The sequence below is a fragment of the Vigna umbellata genome, chromosome 2, assembly GCF_029865625.1.
Source record: "Vigna umbellata cultivar VRB3 chromosome 2, Vumbellata_1.0, whole genome shotgun sequence".
NCBI classification, from domain to species: domain Eukaryota; kingdom Viridiplantae; phylum Streptophyta; class Magnoliopsida; order Fabales; family Fabaceae; genus Vigna; species Vigna umbellata.
The window spans coordinates 53,315,326-53,328,129 of record NC_142166.1 but is presented as its reverse complement, the minus strand read 5'-3'; the positions used below and the strand labels follow the sequence as shown (position 1 = coordinate 53,328,129).

Genomic DNA, 12,804 nt, shown 5'->3' with positions numbered 1-12,804 from the left:
TATGAATGTATATCGTTTAAAATGTGAGATGAGTAAACAATCCAAAAGGATACAATTTTACTTTGAACAACAACATTAAAAACCTGTTAGAAGCCTTTCGAAATCTTTAGACTTTGACCGATATCGTCTAAATCCTTTCAAAACTCTCATAAACATATTTTATTTAGCATGTGCTTTAGTTAAACATAAAAAAGGGGAGATTGTTAAGACAAGATTGTCTAGAGATACTAGACTATCTAGAAACTTGAATTTTGAAGTTTAACGTAAATACTTAATGAAATATTGTTTAATGAAGTATAACATCTAAGCAAAGTGCATATTAGAATATCCTTTAAATGCTAGCAAGATAAATTATGACGTGTCGGTTATAGAAGAGTAAACAATACTTGACAAAATCACAACTAAAGAAAGAAGCAGTAAACCCTGAACATTTTATTAAGTGAGACATTATTTTGAAAAGCATAGACTCACGTTTAAAATGCTAATATTATGAATCATGCTTAAACGCTCTTTTAACGTAAGAAAATTAAATGCATGAGCATGTTGTATCTTTGTTTGCTTTGCTTTTTCTTTCTTTATCTGTGAAGATAATGACAATACCAAGCTTTACTCAAAAACACTATACATGGATCAAAAAGATGTTATGAAATAGGAAGACTTTCATGGAATCTTTCCTTAAAGCTTTATGTCCTGCCATAGTTGTTAAAACTCTCACGGCTAAAGAATTGTTGCTCTTCCCAAAATGCAAAATAGTACAAATCTTAGTACTTGAAGCCATCTACAATAAAAAAGGTTAACTCTTTCTGAGTAACAGTCATCTTTTGAAGAAAGCTATATAAGGAGGACTTGCAAAAGTGAATATAGGAACTTTTGCTATCATTGAATTGTTACGTTGTTATTCTCTCTGAAAGCTTACATCATCTGAGCCTATTCTTAGAACAAGAAAAAGTCTTTCAAGTTATCATACTTCATTGTATTGATTTTATCATCTCTCTAAGAGTTATTTGATTATGTACTTGTAATAAAAACATTGCTTGTGTTTATATATTCAAAAGTAAATTAAAGGCATATACCACTGTTGGTCCCTATTTTCGTCAACTTTATCCGATGTGGGACTCCTTTTTTTAATGTTCAATGTAATATCTTATATCGTAATTTGTGCTTAATTTTGTGTTTTTGACTAACGACGTTTAAATCATTAACGACAAAATATCCTCAACACCAATCAGTGAATTACATGGCAGTTATTGGCTGACGTGGATACATCACCCTTGACACGCCATCATCATTTCCTACCTCCAGAAACCCTAATTTCCTCCTAGACAGAAACCTTAGCCACCACCTAACCCTAGCCACCATCGCCTCGCTCATGGTCAATTACCATCTTCGCACCTCCATCATTAGAGATTTCGAAACCCTACCCAAAAACCTTTCGCCAACATATCACGCATTGGCTGCGTCGTTGTTCCAAAAGCTCCGCCACAAACATCGCGAAACCGAATCGCGTCTTTGAGCAACGTCGTCGTGAAGCTTCTTCATTCTCCACCAACCACCATCAAACTGAAACACATAAGATCAAAACCCTGAGAACCAGGAATCTCCTTCAAACCAGAAGCACGATTCATGCCGCAACGGTGAAGAGCCACCAACATCATCACCAACCTCTCGCAAGCAAAACCCAAATCGCAGAAATGCATATTCTCCTAGCTAATAAACTATTCTCCACAAAAATAGAGTTCTTTGCAGTCCTTCTTTCTCTTCCATTATCCTAGTGATGGCTCCAATCAAAGGTTCAATGTGACTCCCTTCAAATGGTCCTCCATCAATTTCTATATGTCATAAAGCAAAAAAATTGTGGTTGATGCTTTGTCTTCAAGGCAAATGTTACTTTCTAATATTTAAACAAAATTATCTGGTCTTGATTTCTTGAAAGAAATATACCTGCATGATTCTGAATCTTCTGATATTTTTGCTACTTGCAGAAATGTTAGAACCAATTGGTATTTTAGGCACAATGGTTATTTGTTTAAAGATAAAGATTGTATTTGCCTAAGTGTTCTTTTAGGATCTTTTAGTAAAAGAAGCACATGAGGGAATGTTAATGGGACACTTTGGGGTTTAAAAGACTTTAGACATTGTGCGTGAACATTTTTATTGGCCCTACGAGGAATGTGATATGCAAAAATTTTATGAAAATTGCATTACTTGTAAAATGGCCAAATCAAAAGTTAAGTCACATGGTTTGTATAATCCTTTCCTTGTTCTTAATAGTCTTTGGCTTGATATTTCAATGGAGTTTGTATTGCATTCACCACAAACTCAAGGAGGGAAAAAAATCTATTTTTATGTTTGTCAATAGATTTTCCAAAATGACTTTCTTTATTCTTTGTAAAAGATTAATGATGTTGACATGTACCTGACTTGTTTTTCAAAGAGGTAGTTAGATCTCCTGGACTGTGAAGAAGTATTGTAGTGATAGGGATACAAAGTTTCTTAGTCACTTTTAGAGGATATTATGGGGTAAGCTAGATACCAAATTTTTGTTTCTACTACTTGTCATCCTAAACAAATGGACAAACAAAGGTAGTGAATAGAACTTTGGGTACTTTACAACTATCTTGAAGAAAAACTTGAAATCTTGAGAAAACTGTTTACTTCATGTTGAATTTTCTTACAATAGAGTTGTCCATAGCATAAGTAGTTGTTCTCCATTTGAAATTATTTACGGGCTAAACTACTTAACTCCATTAGATTTGTCACCTATTCTTAACATTTCTGTTTTAAAATTAAAGATGCATAGGCTAAGGATAACTTTGTGAGAAAACTATATGAACAAGTCAAAGCACAAATTGAAAGAAAAATTTAAGGTTATTCCAAACAAGCAAATAAAGGAAGACAAAATGTAATATTTGAACCTGGAGATTGGGTTTGGGTACTCTTGAGGAAAGAAAGGTTTTCTAAACAAAGAAAATCTAAGCTCCAACCTAGAGGGATTAACCTTTTTAAGTGTTAGAAAAAATAATGACAATACCTACAACATTGATCTTCCAAGTAAGTATTTTATGAGTAATACTTTTAATATATCTAATTTATCTCCTTTCACTACTGATGATAAAGCTTTGGAAATGGCTTCAAGTCTTTCTCAAGAGGGAGAGAATGATGTAAGCATCAAAACCCAAGGGCATGATGAGGATCATCAAGACTTAGGTGGAGCCATGACAAGATGAAGGCTTGAGAAGGCACAAGAGACATTGCAACACAAGGTGATTCCTCTTTTGGAAGCCCAATTGAATATCACACACCTTGAAAAGACAAAGTTGATTATGTGTATTACATGGCTGGAGTATTACAATAAAAATATTAATATCAAGATTCAATCCCATGACCATTTAGAATATGTCAACATGACCACTAGAACATGTTATCTTTTCTGGAATGTAGGGATTGTATTTTTAACCTTATTGGAATTTAGAATGGATCGAAATATTTTTGCATAAAATAATTGTTGTTTATCTCTACTAGGGTTTTCCCAACATCTTGCAATCTTATCAATAATTTTCCAATTCTAATGGGTGTTATCCTCAGACTTATCAAACCTTAGTTTGTAACGCCTTCCCTTTATTCAGATTTTCTCTATTTTTTTTTTCAATCACTAAATATTTGCATCTAGTCTATTTAAAATCATACTAGAGTCTTACTCAAAATTTTATGTACTTAACCACCTTTATGAATCACTAAACTAAATATTAATTAGTTGTTTCATTATTTATCTTTTATAAGACATGATTACTTTCGTTATATAGCCACACACAAGAACCCTTAACCATTAAGATACATACATAAATTTTATAAATAAATATTTATGCTTTTATATAGAAGTCGTAGTAAGAGTCATTATTATAAATCGATGATACCTCCTTACATAATATTTAGTTGTTTTACATGCATCAACACACATATCCCATCAAGTGTTCTGAATGTATGGTTTCAATAGTTTGATAACTATTTTAACCATTTATACACTTTTCAATAGAAAATGAAAGCTTAATATTGCAGGCTTTGGGGAGTTGTATGAGGTTCTGAAAACGAAACCCTAAATTAGCTGTAGAGGCATCCAGGCAAGTACAAAGCTTTTTTATGGCTAAAGGATTGTTTGCTTTACTAAACTGCGAAGCAGCTCCAGCACAACATCTTGGAGTTGGAGTTCCAAACTCTGAACTAACCAAATAAGGCACACATGGAGCAAACAATGGCTTATATTCATCACATGTAGCAGGCATTTGACCTTCACTCCAACTTGTTATGGCCAAACCATAAGCCATAACAAACATGACCAAAGCAAAAACCTTCTTCACCATCTTTTCTCTTATTTATGTCAGCTTCTTAGCTTTCAATCTTACCAACGTGTGATTATCATTCTTAGCATGCCATTATTTATATAGACTTCATATTAAGCTTGAAATAATTCATATTATTTTTCTCATATTTTATCTCCTTTTTCCTTGGAGTCATACTATAGTTTAGTCAAACATTTAAAACTTATTAATTATTTTTGTGTTTCCTTTGCATCTTAACCTATTAATACATTAATTAATTACTGTTTTAAAAATATTATGGTCAACTTTTGTTTCAAGAGTTTTAGTTGAATATCAATTACAATGTATTTTAATTATTTATATTCTTGCTTTTTATTTAAAATAATTGTTTATATTAAGAATCTTAAAATTAAATTAAATAACATATATGAGAATGCATGCCAATATAATTTTGCATTGTTGTATGCGTTGACCTTGAAGTTGGTCTAAATCTGTTATTACACAGTCTCTTTCTTATTCAAAAAATATAATTAAATCGTCATTTTTTCAACTATAAAAATATTTGTAGTTAACTAGTAAATATATTAAAAATAGAGTTGACTCCGACTTCAAATTAGACTAAACAAAATTAAATTTTAATCAGCGATAATTTTATATAGTTTTAATATTTATATTTATTTAGGTTAATATGTTAATTAAGTTCACTGTTATTTTTTTTAATTTATTTGCAATATTCATTAAAGTTTATTTTAGTTTAATTAATTCTATTTTTTAATAGTTATATTTATTTTAATTAATGTAGTTAATACTGATATTTTTTATTTTATTTAATATAACTTTTTAATATATATAAATGTAATTAGGTTTAAAGGGAATTAGGCCCAATTAAATTCAACCTAATTAAAAGTTAATAGAAAATTATAAATATATAATTGTTACGACATTAATTACGCTTTTATTAGCATTAACTACTTTAAAAGATCAAACTTTAGTATCAGAGCACTTATAATAGGTATCTCTAGTTGGTTGGCGAACATATTACCTTAAAATGGAGAGTACGTAATCAGCGTATGAATATTAAAAAAGAAATTTAAGTGAACGTTTGACCTTACACTTAAAACAAATTCAATGACATATCCTAGTGTCAAAACTTGAAACAAAAGAAATGAAAAAATATGGAATAAGATTAGAAGTAGAGAATAAATAAAGACAAGTGAGATGAAGACTAACTAGATTTTTTTTAAGAACTTCAAGATATGATTGAGAAAAAAAGAACCGCACCTACAAGATAAAAGTTCTCATAGTTTACTTAAGAAATTCATTTCATTTGAAAGGGTAAAACAATGACTCAGTGTGGCATTTTACAACTAAGGTTTTAATACAATGTTTAATACAAAACGAGAGACATTCAAAACCCAAATTCAAATGTAAAATTTAAGAAGAACCACAAATGAGATGCACCTCAAGGCAAAATACTTATGATTTGATGTTTATATTCGTTTACCTTAAAGGTGGTCATGAAATAGATTTTAAAAATTCTGGTCATTCTAATCTACATCCCATAAAATATATTGAAAAAATAATTCATATCCATTTTAACTAGATCAACTATATTTAGATTTTCTCAACCCAACTTAAATTAGATTAAATCTAGATTAAATCTACTTTGTTAATTAGATTACATCCAATGAGATCGATCTAACATACTTGAGCACTAGATCCATTAAACATGAACCAGACCAACTAAGTTGGACCTGAACCTAGATCGACTTGTGTCAACTTGAGTTTGGTTTACTCAAACTTGACTTGGGTTTGGGACACCTCACCTCAACAATAGCCAAAGGTGACTTGAATAAACCTCGGTCTAGACTAACTTGACTTGACCTAGACCGTGTCAACTCAGCTCCACTTGAGTTTGAGCTCGATTGGAAGGACTCAGTTAGACCTTGGTCTCAAGATGACCCAGTTTGACCTTTTGGCTCGAGCCAACTCACCTTCACCTTCGAATCAAACTGACTGGTCTTGATCTTCAACCAGGACCGACTCGCTTTGACCTCTGATCGAGACCGACTCATCTCGGCCTTTGTCTAAGGTTGACTCGTTTCAATCTTTGGCATTGGCCAATTCGTCTTGACCTTTGGTCAAGGTCAACCCATCTTGACCTCCAACTTAGGTCGACTCATCTTGAGCACTGACTTGGGCTGACTCGCCTTGATCTACAACCCATGACGACTTGACATGAACTCTTACTAGGGATAACTCGGTTTGACCTCCGGCTGGGGCTGACTCAATCCGACCTTTGATTAGGGTGACTTCACTCGGTCTTCAGTTAATGCCTTTGACCTCAGAGGGCTCGACTCAACCTCCTCCTTATGATGATTTGGCTCGACCTTTGGTTGGGGCTGACATGACTCAACCTTCAATCGGGGTGACTTAGTTCGATGTTTGGTCAGGTCGACTCAACTCGATCTTTGATCGGAGTGACTTAGTTCAACCTTTAGTCAATACCAATTCGTTTTGATTCTTTGATATGGTCGACTCATCACAACCTTTATACCGAGTCAACTCGGTTTGACCTTTGGTTAATGTCAACTCAACTTGACCATCAACTTGGGCTTATGTGGCTCGATTCTTTAGCTTAGGCTTACTCCTCTCAAAAATTATATTGGGCCAACTCAAATCCACTCCTTGACCCAAGAAAACTAGATTCAACGTTTGTTTGGACCAACTTGCCTTAATCTTAAGCGATGACCAACTCGTCCTAACCTTCCTATCGAGCCAACTCAATTTGATTTTTTAGCACGAGTTGACCATGTTCAACCTTCGGCCTAGGTTGATTGTCTTGACCTTTGGCAAGGGCTAACTTGGCCGACCTCTAACGTGAACTGACTCAACTCAACCTTCAGCTTAGGTTGACTCAGGTTAAACTTCGGCTTAGGCTAAATTAGGTTGATCTTCGATTTGGACCGACTCGCCTAAACATTCGCTCGAGGCCAACTCGGCTCAACCTTTGACCTAAGTGAATTCATTTAGATTTCTCGACCCAGGTTGACTAATCTCAACTTTGAGTAAGGCCCGACTCAACTTGACTTACGATCCAAGATAACTTTACTTGACTTTTGAGTCAAGTCAAGTCAACTCAATTTTTTTGGCTTGACCTTTTAACTTCGTTGACCTTCTACCTACACCTACTTATCTTATTCTTCAACTTAGGAAAACTTGACTTTACTTAGACCGATTTGGCTCAACCTTCATCTTAGATCAGCTTGGCTCAATCGGTGGTCAAATTGGCTCAATCAGTGGTTAGATTGACTCTATTCAACCTTGGATCTATCTCGACTTTACTTGATGTAGTTCTTAATCGTTTTGGCTTAATTTAAACACAATTTAATTTTGGATTTTCAAAATCTAAAAAATATTCATTCTAAGTCTAATTAAGTGAATTGTAATTACAATTCAAATACATAAATCTAATTAATATAAATTTGAATTATTATGGATTAGATTTTACAATTAGAATTTTTAACCCAACCTTATAGAGAATGTGAGGTATGAAACATGTGATTTCGTACTTTCCTTGCTCTCCAAGGTACACCCGATTATTTAAGTGTGCTTTATTTTCATTATTGGTTGAGAATCAAATGCATTTGGTCCTTCATTAAACACATGTCGATCCAGGTTGAATTACAAGTAATAAACTAGAATTAAAATCCAAAAGAAATGCAATAAAAAGAAAGTAACTCCTAATTTTTATGAGATCATGAATACGCAATAAAGAAAACAAATAATTAATTTCATGAGTAAAAAAGCTATTGTCTTTTGTCATGTTTCTTATGATTTTTAAATGACCTTAGTTTCTTTTTCTTGTATACATTCATTAGTTAGACTTAAACTTAAGAAGCATGACATGCTTCCTGTAAATTCTCGTAGATTTAGCTTTTATGTACCTTTTGGATGTGATAGTAGTTTATTTTTTTTATCTTCTATAATTATGCTTTAAGGAGAAAACATAAAGGTGAAAGAACATAAAGAAAAGAAAGAAAGATAATATACTTGAGAACGATTTTCTTACTTTAGTTGTTAACCGCTACATCATTACATCATTATATAAGTAAATAGAAAGGGTGTTTATCTTTGTATATAAGGAGTATGGAATAGTTTTAAATGAACACTATGCCAAAAAACGTTTTTTATACTTGTTAAAAATGACTTTTTATACCTGTTTTTGAGCGGGTATAAAAGTAGGGGGTATAGAAGTATTTGTTTTTCTATACCGATCCAAGAGTAGGTATAAAAGAATGGTTTTACACCTAATGTTCGTAGAACAGGTATGGAAAATCTCACATAAATAGACTTACTTTTATACCTGTCAAAATTAAAATAGGTATAAAAAATGAAACTTTTTTAATACCTATTAGAGTCATAACCAGTGTAAAAAGTGAGTTCTTTTAAAATGTAGATTTGCATGTGCTACTATCCATATCAATCCCAAAATATAGTCTAAATAATCTATAACGAGCAAAATAATCAATATATTTTCTATTATTAACACATCTAAATTGTTTATAAACTCAATATTATATTTACCTAACAAAGTTTCTAAATAATTTTACCTAACATAATTGCACAAAAAATAGTTCCTAAACTCAAAATGTAATATTAAATAGTTCCTAAACTCAAAATATAATCAATATATTTTCTATTATTAACACATCAAAATAGTTCCTAAACTCAATGTTATATTTACCTAACAAAGTTCCTAAATATTTTTACCTAACCTAGTTACACAAAAAAATAGTTCCTAAACTCAAAATATAATATTAAATACATCTAACCATCTACAAAATGTTAAAAAAAATATCGCCTACTCCTCGTGAACATCCTGTTACATGTACATTGAAACTTGTAAAGAACTATTAAATAAGATTGATACTATGTACTTCCAAGACAAATAATATACGTTTTCTACAAATATTATCAAAATAATATAAAATTATAAAGTAACAGTGACCATGATCAATTAAATAACTAAGAAAACATATCATAAACTACTAAATAATAAAATAACACACGTCCAGTACTAGAGAACTAAAAAACTACACAGGAATTTCCTCCTGTTATGTGAAAAATGCTACAACATAGAACCTATATACAAAAATCAATTTTCTTAAACACCATAGGACCGTAAGAACTTGCAATAAAGAATAACATACACAATAAGCTTCCCAAGACTTGACAAAAAAGTCTTTCTTTTGTGTCTTGTACTTGTACTGTTAGTATGAACAGACTATTTTCCAAGATAGTTTGTCTGTCCAGAATCTACGATTGTCTTCAAGCAAGCGACATCTTCGTTTTTCATTATTTGGGTACCTTTGTCCAAACATTACATTGCAACATACCTCCAAGATCATCCATATGTGAAAAATTATGGCAAAATTTCCAAGATTTGGACAACATTATTGAAGACTGGCAGGCATATACATTACTTCAACAACCAATTATATTACTCTGTTGAAAGAAACGATGGATGTTAGATCAATACCATACTAAACTTTTTTGGATAATAATGTTCGAATTATATATAACTAATAATTAGCACAAAATATAGCAAAATGAAAAGTTGAAAGGTCAGTTATGTATTCGTTTAAAGAATATTGGACAATACAATTTTTTGAGACCACAGGTTTGACAGTGGTTTGCAAGAAGTTTTAACTGAAGACAAATTTAAAAAAGAATGGTCACCATTAATTTACCTGCACCTAGTGCTCTATTATTTCCAATGCATGTGTCTAAGATAATTCTTGTGGTTCGAAAAATACTGAGCCACATGAATAGGACTGATCCTAAAACATATCACCTAATATATAGCAAAGCCTAACTCTTTCCTTCTATAATCATACAAAAATTCAGCACGTATATCATTCTCTGCATAACCTACATGAAAGCCAAGAAATTCATGAGCACGTCAAGGGGAACAAAATAACAGTTAGAATATATGATCTATTATTATTACATGAATAAATTTTCCCTGTAGAGATTTTCTCTAAAACTTTAATAAAATCCATGAGTTTTATTAAAGCTTAATGCAGTAATTAATTTTCCTTTTTCAATATCCCTCTGGACCAAATAAAATTTCCTATCAAAATTTCAAAACTTTTAACTAAATAATTAGAACAAACTTTTTACTTTGGAATCTTTAACTATGGTACTTGGAATCTATAACTAGCTATACCAAATATAACAAAATTGACGCGCTGAATACGTCCATCAAAAAGAAGAAATTACCTTATGAGGAAGTAAGTTGAATTCCAATCTTATTAATTAAAGTTTTTAGTAAATGTAATTAGCAGATAACTCAGTAACAATATTCTTACGGAAGGTGGTGTAGCCAGTGTGCTTCCATTAGCTTGTTCTCTCACTTTTAGTTCCTTCTCAACTTCTTTTCTCTTCATCTCACTTTGGTGTAAGAGACCAACAAGTTCTTTTATTTGATCTTTCATTCCCTTAACTCCATGTCCTTCTCCCAGAGTTGGCACCTATTGTCAACACACAAATTCATAACAGTATACAATATCACAATTGTGCTTTGTTCAATTAGAAAATTGTTTAGTTATCTTATTTATAGAGAATTGAAGAAAAAAATATAATTAATTATAGAGAGAAAAGGTATAGGTCAAAGGACCTAGCATGTGCAGCAGAATTAAACATATATTGAAGCAAATTCTTCGCTTCTCCCAATGAACGCAATTGATTCCAGCGTCCACGATTAGAGATGGCTCTTTCTCGTTCTTCTGCCTCAGAAAGTTTAGAAGGTATTGCAACAAGTGAATTAGATTATATACTCAGCATGTTCTCAAGTGAAGCTATTCTGGTCATTCTTGCATTTGGTGACATGGAGGATGCCCTGGGAAATACAATTTTAAAAGCAGCCAGGAAAACATATGTTATCCATCATATCTTCTATGCATCAGTACCTCAAAGATCAAATATTTTTGAGAACTTAAGAGGAAGACTTGACAAATTAAATTAACTTGTTTTCAAAAGAAATAGTACCTGGCAAATCCATTCTTTCTTGGAGGACTGAGACCCTTTGCAGCAAACTCATTTACTTGCTTCAGCATGGCTAATTCATCTGCAAGGGCATCATGTCTGAAGATTGAGCCATAGTATTATAGACTATCCAATATAGATCAATCAGAAGCAAGAAGCAAAAATAAGTACTGGACGTGTGTTACATACACTTGGCTCTGTTTCTCATACTCAAAAAGTTACCCTAGATTCAAATATCATTATTTACAAGAGATATTCATAATTCTTACCATATCAGCTAATTCTCTGATAGATGAGATCTCCATAAGAAAGTCAATTCTGCAATCAAAAGAGCTAGAAGTAATATCCTAGAAGAAAAGTCAATAGTCAGCTTAAAATTGATAAGCTTTGGTACTTTAAAATTGATGCAGATTTGTGTTATAAGTGATCCCTAACCCAATACATGTAAGAAAAAAGAATCCCCATATCATCATACCACAAACACTCCATGATTCTTTGGTACATGTATATGTACATTGTCGACTATAATTCTAACAAGCAGTGTGAATTTCATGATTGGAAAGAAAACATTTACCATATTGGAAATATTGATGTAAAATACATGCTTTCTTTCTCAACAAAAAAACTTTTAGAGGCTTAAAGTCAACCTCAAAGACTGGAGTCAACAAAATCATTAAAAATAATATAGCACATGAAAAGTTAAACACCTGTAATAGACTCAAAATCTAACATATAAAACCCTAAAATAATCCTCTATAATCTCAAACACCTGTAATAGACTCAAAATTTTCGTGACTTTATCTCTTTCAATTCTCCACGAGAATTTTCATTTCTATGTTCAGCTTCTTGGTTTAGCACACAAACAAAGACAACTTACCCATATAACTAACACAATTGCAGTCCAAATTAGAGTCTAAGAGCAAAATAGGAACATTTTTTGTACCTCCAGAGAGAACATCTGTTGTCGTGGCTGTTAGTTGTTCGTCTTTGTTCCACTGGTCTTTGTACCTCAACCACGGAAATCGTTATGCCCCACGGCCTACCGTCTTCCACTTCCATTCCCTCCTTCCTCTTATTATTCTTGTTTGGCCGCGAAATCTTAGCGAGGTTGTGGAACTTCACAAATCCGCGCAACTTTGCGGTACAGAACGGGACTCAGAACGTCGCCATCTCCGTCAGCCTTGCCATGGATTCGGCGCTGCACACCGAGACAAGAGTTCTTTCTTCTTCGTTTTCGAATTCACCGCCACTGTTAGTTGGCTGAGGTAAGAGAGGAGCTAGGCTAGGGTTGAGGTCACCGTCGTGGACGCAGGAGATGTTGCGGATCTAGGCTAGGTGGCTACAATGGACACTGAAAGGAAGGATAAGAGAGGAGAACGAAGGACTAAGAATGAGAAGGAGAAAGAAATTGCATAATTCAAAAGAGAAAATATTAATC

The 12,804-nt window shown here is 32.6% G+C and overlaps 1 long non-coding RNA gene across 5 annotated transcripts; it reads right to left on the bottom strand.

Annotated features, from left to right (window-relative positions):
* Nucleotides 1–9,336: 9,336 nt before the first annotated feature.
* Nucleotides 9,337–12,804, bottom strand: LOC124824683 (uncharacterized). Of its 5 annotated transcripts, none has more exons than XR_015784485.1 (6): nt 12,310–12,804; nt 11,636–11,713; nt 11,370–11,448; nt 10,999–11,220; nt 10,070–10,852; nt 9,337–9,824 (listed from the first exon to the last, which is right to left on the bottom strand). It is a non-coding gene; the product is annotated as an uncharacterized LOC124824683 (long non-coding RNA). The 5 variants fall into 5 exon arrangements; XR_015784484.1 differs by having other exon boundaries at nt 9,337–10,250; nt 10,691–10,852; nt 12,310–12,800; XR_015784486.1 differs by having other exon boundaries at nt 10,691–10,852; nt 12,310–12,800.